Consider the following 9077-nt stretch of genomic DNA (forward strand, 5'->3'; position numbering starts at 1 on the left):
AAGCGACGAAAAAATTCATCCGGATTGCGTTGCATGAGCGACAACAGGGCTTTAGAGGCCACCACCCTATTGCGTTTATTGTCGACTGTGAGCAAACGCGGCACCCATCTTGCAGAAATATTTTTCATGCCCAATTTGTCATGTAAAATAGAAATGACGCTACTTTTTGAGATCCCTGTAACCTCAATTATCTCACTCAACTTTAATCTTCGGTCACTTAACACCATATCGTGGATTTTATTGATCATTTCTGGTGTAGTCACCTCTACAGGACGTCCTGAGCGTGGTTCATCCTTTGTTGATGTACGACCACGTTTAAATTCATTTAACCAGTTATAAATAGTTGCAAGTGAAGGAGCAGATATGCCGTGAACTAAATCCAACTCATTTTTTATTTCCTTTGCTGTTAACCCTTTTATATTAAAATGTTTAATAACAGCTCTAAACTCAATTTTCTCCATTTTTGTAAACAAGCAAATTTTTTTTTAAATGTACGAAAATAAAAAACAACAACCCGACCAATCTGATTGAAACTTCGCAGCATACTGAATCGGTAGTGCCGCTGCATGAAAACAAACCGCTTACAGTACTAGTCGCGCCACCTGTCGGCTTTTCTAAGGACTTATTGACCCACCCTTGTAATTACCCAATTCATGAATAAGGCAACGGGCTTGACTATTACATGAATTAGGCAAAATTTTCCCATTTAATGTAATAGTCAATTTCGCACATTCGGCGTAACAGATACACCAAAAGACATATATGTAATATTTATAGCCAACAAGTATTTTTTTTAGGAATACATAAGCATTTGAAGTTAAAAAATTTATCATGAAAATCGAAAATCCAGCTATAAAAAATACTACTGACGCCATTCCTTAGAAATTGATCAGAAAGGAAATTATCAAACAATGGTTCTAAAGTGCTTTCAACTGAAAATGGAAATAAACTATTGCATATAACCATAGCCCCCACATGGCGGGTACTGACAGGGCTCTAGCCTGGGGGCCCGGGCTTAAGGGGGGCCCGGCGTAGCGGATTAACCAGCCAAATGAGATAAATACACATCACAAAATTGCACTAATAATAAAAAATGTCGCCTGCGGCGCTATTTCATTTCAACCTTACTAACATTTCAAAATATGTACTTGTGTGATGCAATTTTCAATTATTGTTTGTCGATATTCGACAACACCACAATTGAAGTGGGTGTATTAATAATACAAACAATCGCTATAAAATATCCTTAATTTTACCTGAACACTATTTGTTAATATTACACAACTGTAGGTCGTCACACTGACTTTAACCTTAGCGATAGGTAAGGGGACCCGCCGAAGATTATAGCCTTGGGGCCCGCTACAAGATGTGGGGGACATGCATATAGCACATAACTACGAAGTCTACAAAGAATTTGGTAAACTCTGCATAGTCCAAAGTATCAATAATTTTCGACCAAGATAGGTTGGTCTTGCCCAAAAAAAAAATCGATGCGAAACGGTTTGGTCAAAAACGTGTTCAGATACAGAGACCCAAATTACTATGGTTGGATGGTGTAACCCAGAATGGGCAAGACATATATTATATACATGCCAGATTGGGAGAGGATAGCGGATAGATCTAAATAAGTAGATGAGTTACAGTTATATTTTGAATTATTATCGTAACTCACTTCTTGTGAATAAAACTATTTCAAAGGAAATGTTTTACATTATCATTCAAATTTTACTTGCTTCTGCAAACACGAATTATTTATTCATAAAAAATAGTTTGACAGTTTTGTGTTAATGATTATTTTAATGCCGAGTTAGTAGCCGTATGAAAACATAATATAAGATTAGTATGTATTTTTTCGCAGGTTATTTTTTGTCGCTAAAATCTGATGTGTGATTTAACCGTGTAGAAAAACTTTTTATGAAATTATCTCATTTTTAATTATCTGCCTTGAACGCTGATAATGAAAAGCCTTCAACTCTAGTGAATTTTGCCGATCTGTTTTGATAATTTTCTGGTGGATGTCACGATAATCTATACCTCAATATTATAACTTTACGTAGGTACTGGTTGTTACAGCCTCCGAACGCATTAGTATAATATATTATATATATATATATATTATCATGTGCTAAATATATGAAACAGCGATGCTGTAGGTATTATAATATTGCGACAACTATTTCATTATATTACAATATTGTATATATGCCTTTCATTGGGAAGGGTGGAGGTAGGCTGTTAGGATCCGCCTTAAATAGTGCACACGAAACTTTGTCAGTCATACGCATCATATTGCATGGTGACAATTATAATATTATTATCTATCTGTAGGTTAAGAAAATGGCGATCGCGTATTTCTGCTAGATCGGGCCATCTTTTCCTGTACACATATAGCCATATAGAAAGAGTACTACATAATATGAGAGACGTAGTATGTGATTCGTTTGATTCGTCTTCCTTAGACGATAGTATATACAAAGTCATGGTACCAGGGTCGGAAGTGGTCATGGCATCGGCATCCAATTGTCACCTCGATAACGTGGTATGTTATGGATACGGCGCGTGTGGTTCGGATTTGTTTGCATAATATCATAGACATAGTTTATTTTATGATAATGATACCATCGATCTATTCTATACACTATACGCAAGGTGGCTATCGACGGTAGTTTATCATATTTGTGTAACGAAGCGGTTGATTGTTACAATAAGTTAACCGTCTAAATTGTCAATAAGTGTCTTGTTTTAACAGCCCTTCTCTTGGCTGTATTAACTATTAGAGCACGATAGACAGTTTAGATTGTTAACTTATTGTAGCAATTAACGCCTCAATACATAAATATGATAATGTAATAATATGTATCACTTTAGCCATTGATAAGCATTGTGTATAGAATAAATCCACAAGTCTATAACTTGGTATTCAAACGGCACAGCGTGCATACTTTAATTTTGTATATATAATGTTATGTGCTACGTACTCGTACTTAGAGTAGAGTTCTGATGTATATTAAGAATAGTAGAGAAGTAGCTTGATTTGGAAGAGCGCTGATGAGTAGGTATTAAAAATTGACCAATAGTTAAAGTTTGTCGCAATTAGTATGTCACTGCGTAGCATATTGGTAAATGCGACGGATGGGGCGTAAACCCGGGAGATACAAGGTTCGATTCCCCATTGGGGTGGCTTACTTTTTTCAAAAAAGATTTTATCTATTGGTTATAATATTACTCTCTCAGAAAGCGTTTTTCAAAATTATGTATGATATTAAGAATACATTTATTATTTCTTAGCGTCATTGTTCTTCTTCGTCGGGACCTTATGCCTGAGAATCATGACCCGGATGATTAAGCCGTCGAGCAGCAGCCGCCTCTACTACCCTTCTTGGTATCCAGCGACACCAAGAGCCAGTGACGTCCCGTGGGGGTGGGCAGATTAAGCGTCGCTTGTGGGCGGCAGTTACTCGAAGGGTGGCAAATCTAGGAGAATCATTTGGTATATATGTTACGCCAAATGTGCGAAATTGACTATTACATGAAATGGGCTAAATTTTGGCTAATTCATGTAATAGTCAAGCCTGTTGCCTTATTCATGAATAAGGTAAATTTTCTGCCGAGTACATGAAGTCGCCAGGGCATGGAATTCTTAAACTGTCAACATGACAGCAGAAAAAGTAAATTTAATACGGATGATTTTATTAGTTATAATTGGACATAATATAATATTATTAGGTTAGGTTGGGTTGGGTTAGGTTAGGTTAGGTTAGGTTTTGAAATTCTGAATTATTCAACTGAATGTCCATTTTGAGGTTAGCTAACAAGTGTCAACAAACTATCAAAAACGTACAATCGACCATTGCATGTACGATACCCAAGCACGAATCAAATCGCGAAAATACCTTTTAATAAAATTCATCCGTTATCATATTATAGTTCTAGTTTTTTTGCGCATAGTAAATGGATATGAACGTCATTTTAGTTATTGATTGGTATATTTGTATATTATAATCAATGACATCTGACACATTTCATTTGGTTAGTTTGATTAGTTGCAAAAAATACCACTGGAGCGCGACCACCTATTTTGACAGATAGACTTTGATAGATAATATACGTATATTTTGACCAATCCACGAGCATTTCACACAGTTGTCACTACAGTTTAGTTGCAAAAAATACCACCGTAGCGCTACTATCTAATTTGTCCAATGCATGAACAAGGCAGAAAAATTACTGCGGAATTCATGCACTCACCAGATATTTTGTCTAATTCATGAATAAGGCAACGGGCTTGCATTTTTCATGATTTAGGCAAAATTTAGCCCATTTCATGTAATAGTCAATTTCGCACATTCGGCGTAACATATATATAAATACCTACCTAAACTAGTAATAACGAAAACAAAAAGTATTAATTAACATAAGATGTATAACAGGACTGTAGTTTTTTGTCGAGTTCGCGATGTCTAGTATACTTCCTTCGACGTCCTCGGTAACCACCAATAACACGTGCAGATTTGAGAATAATTACAGTCTGACTTATTAACACGTGCGTCGTAATTCCTCAAGACACAGCAAATTAATGTATCGCAAAAATGACATGTAAGGAACCATTAAATTACCAACGTCAAAAAAATTCCCACTCTTAGCGAAAAAATATATATAAATTTAATTTTGTATGTTTTAGTGGTAGATAGGTAGTAGATAGTTGAATCCCGTGGCACTCTTGATTTTTTCCATATTGTTATCTTTCCTTCGTGGCTTGTGACAAATAAAAATGGAGACGATCATTGGTTTTAAAAATAGTATGCATGATTCCAGGCAGTTTATTGGTATAAGGCTAAATAGTTGTTAACAATATACCAAGTAGTGTTATCATCAAATTAATTAAGAGTTTGATTAATTGTGAAAGTACTTATTGGGGAAAAAATGTTAAAATCAATTAGGTACCTATTATACTTTACCTATTTACAATACCATACATCCATGAGTCGACGTGGATTTTCCACATTTGTCAGGTGTTATGTATCGTCAGTTCCCTTTAATCTAGGGGCGGCAGGTTATATGACAGTATGGTGAAGTAGGCAAGAATGCTAAGGCAGGCTGGTAATCAATTTGCGGCGAAATTTCCACGTTAACTATATTATACGGGTACGTTATAATGACCAAAGTAAATCCTCCGTGATGCTCTGCATTTTTTTTTATCGCGTCGCTATTTCTCGTAAGTTGTCAGTTATTGTTGGCCTGCTTTATTCAGTTGTATGAGAAAGCCGATTCCTTGCCCCTCTTCTTATCTAATACCTCTATGCCTTTAATATTCTTGGATGTTGTTCGTAATTCCGGTTGAGGTTCTAGAATTATTATTCTTTCACGTGCCAGAAGAGTTTCTGCGTGGACCAAACGTAGTATGTCATATTTTAGTCGACGCCGCTGTAGGTACTAAAGTGTTTTCCAAAGAGGGTCAAAAGATTTAGACAGTTTTCTGTAAATTTCATTAGGTAATTATGTGTTTGCGTTAGAAAGCATGAATCTCAATAATATTTACGATTAAGTATGTACGTAATCGTAGTAAGTAGAAAAAAACATTATTTTCGTGATCCATGTTTTATAAAATGAAGATAATGTAGTTTAAAAACAACACGCTAGAGGTTAGATGTTCGTGAAATGAATTGTAAAATAATTAATCCATGCCGGATATGAGAATGTTTGTTCAATTTTCAATTCGTTTCGAACGAATATGTTTTTCATGTGGTAACCTTGGAAATGCGTAAATAATTCGAATTATGCAGTTTTGCGAAGGCCTGATTCAAGATGGTATATCAATAGTGTTTTAAAAATATCGAAAAGAGCTTTGTTATAACTGAGAATGCATTTTCATGAGTAAAACGGAATGCTAAAATATGATACAATTTTATGAACAGAAATCCATTAAAATATATTCTCAATAAATTGGATTTGAACCGAATCAATTGAACAGAAGTATTAAAATATCATCACGATCATCCGGGGTCCATCTACTGCTGGCTCCACTCTTCACGGTCCCTAGCGTTTTACTGCCACGTAGGTACATCGACCGAACTTTATGAGTTTGTCTATCTAGTGGGTTTTAGGGTACCACTGTATGACGGGATTTGCCCACCGATTGTCCACTCGCCGAGCGACAATATGTCCAACCCGTATCCATTTAATCTATTTAGCGACCCCTATAACATCGCGACTCTCTTGCCTGCTTCCCTATTCATTGTTTTATTTCGTGATCTTTAGACGTTATGCCCAACATCCACCCTTTCATGTCACGTTCCTCTATTCGTAATTTTTGAAATTCTCTTACATTAACGAGCACTTATTTTATCCGCGCTTTCTACTCTTATTATTAGTGCAAGTGCATTACTTAAGACAATTTTATGTTGAAAATCTATAATCCACCAAACGGACAGACAAATTTAATACAAACACTTTAATTTTAGAGGAAGTCCTTTCTTATTTATACTCAACCCAAGTAGTAACAATATAAATCCAATTAAGAATCAAACTGGGCACCATTCATATCCATGGTCTTATGGAAAGGTATATTCCTGAAAGCATCAGGAGACGTGGATGGTGGTGGAGGGAATTTGAGGGTGGATTTGACAGAAAACTTTTTTAAAAGAAACAAAATGAAATATTTTCAAAGCATATTTTATTATACATTCAGGCATATTAAGGCACAAGTTTGTCATAAAATGCAACTGGCTCATTATTTTACATTAGAAAAAATAATATTATAGGTACTCATTTGTTAACTTATTGCAACATTTAACATATTATTATACATAGCAACTAAGTATATAAGTACGTAACGCGTTTCGAGAATCTATTATTAGTTTGCTAAAATAACTTGTGATTACTATTAAGCATTAAAAAACTATGTAACTTAAAGTAAAGGAAAATTTAAAATTAACAAATTTTATTATAAATACATTCATAAAATATTTATTACACAATAACATTATAAACAGATAATCTAGATTCTAACTTACGTTAATTTATTTTTATATTTTTTTTTACAGGAAACACTCAAGTTTACAAAATACTATATTTTCAGTGACTTGTGCGCTAAGAAAATATGGCAACACTAATTGTTTCTCTCACTGGTTGCGACAAACAGGGAAAGTGTATATTTATATACGAGTATCTTCAAACTAACAACGTGACGAAGATGGTCCTGTGAGAAATACTTATATGAAGAATATTATACAAACTTTGTTGGCTGTAATAAAAAATTGGGCATTGCTTATTTTATTTAAAAAAAAAAAACGAAAGCTTTGGTATCGCACATTATTTTTTACAAAATTTATGTATGCGGTGGTTGGAAACATTTGTGCGTTGTGCTCGCCCACAATCGTACATCTCCAAGGGAAAGTTTATTTAAATGTTTTTTTTATGTAATATAGCTTTGTAATATATAATTACGGTAAAAACATTTTAATTAAAGCTTAACTATGTATTTAGAAAATGGCATAAGTATTAAGATTTATATTATATGTTAGAACTTATTTAAGGAATTCTAAATTGTTGATGCTGTATATATGTTACGCCGAATGTGCGAAATTGAATATTACATGAAATGGGCAAAATTTTGCCTAAATCATGAAAAATGCAAGCCCGTTGCCTTATTCATGAATTAGACAAAATATCTGGAGAGTGCATGAAATCGGCAGTAATTTTTCTGCCTACTTCATGTCTTGGACAAATTAGATAGTAGCGCTACGGTGGTATTTTTTGCAACTAAACTAAATGTATCATAATATGCTCATGGATTGGTCAAAATGTACATTTATATTATCTATGGTCAAAATAGATGATCGCGCTCCGTGGTGTTTTTTGCAACTAAACAAATGTGTCAAATGTTATTGATTTGAATGACGTTCATATCCATTTACTATGCGCAAAAAAATTCTAGAACTATATGATAACGGAAGAATTTTATTGAAAAGTATTTTCGCGATTTGATTCGTGCTTGGGTATCAATTGTGCAATGGTCGATTGAATGTTTGTGATAGTTTGTTGACACTTGATAGCTAACCTTAAAATGGACATTCAGTTGAATAATTTAATTCAGAATTACAAAACCTAACCTACACTAATAATAATAATATTATATTATGTCCAATTATAACTAATAAAACCATCCGTATTAAATTTACTTTTTCTTCTGTCATGTTGACAGTTCAAGAATTCCATACCATGGCGAATTCATGTACTCAGCAGAAAAAATACCTAATTCATGAATAAGGCAACAGGCTTGACTATTACATGAAATAGCCAAAATTTTGCCCATTTCATGTAATAGTCAATTTCGCACATTCGGTGTAACATATACATTAATAAAAATATATCAGGCATTTAAATTGTTTTCTGTAGAATGCTTCATCATCGCTTGATATCCAAAAGACCTTATTTCATAATTTACTTATTATGTAGTTATGTATTAGGAATTTAGATTCTGACAACAAAATCTATTAAGGGGGGACATGCTCGTCGAAGGTCAAAATTAAGTTTTTATTGTATATTCAAACCATGATCCTGGAAACTCCTTAAACGTTGTAGATGATCTATTTATATAATTTTGAAGCCTTATTATCCTTTATAGTTATTTTAAACATTTGATAACTGCATGAAGTATTTTTGTTACATAAAATAGTATTCTTTTAAACCTCTCGCTCTAATGTTTTAGAATATAGTCATATTTCGGTACATAACTGTGCAGTGGTGTTAAGATTTTTTACATTTATTAATTTTTAAACGCATTTATAAAACCATTAGCATAATTTATTACGAGATAATTTTTGTAAAATATTCACGATAAAAAATTATATTGATAATCTCTGTGATCCCAAATTTGACAAGAATTAGGCATTTTATTATTCAAAAAATCGGCAAGATTAACACATATCAAGATGATTCTAAAGATATTTATTATAAGCTATGTCCTTGACCATTCAAGTGTGATAAACATCTTATGAATAATGATTGCTTTATAATAATTATTGACCTAAGAATAAGGTAGTGTTTTTTTGAAATACGCCATTTCTTTTGTCATT

This window comes from Rhyacophila brunnea, unplaced genomic scaffold (assembly GCF_057557595.1).
Source record: "Rhyacophila brunnea isolate RB1 unplaced genomic scaffold, BYU_Rbru_1.0 scaffold_22, whole genome shotgun sequence".
Lineage (NCBI taxonomy): Eukaryota > Metazoa > Arthropoda > Insecta > Trichoptera > Rhyacophilidae > Rhyacophila > Rhyacophila brunnea.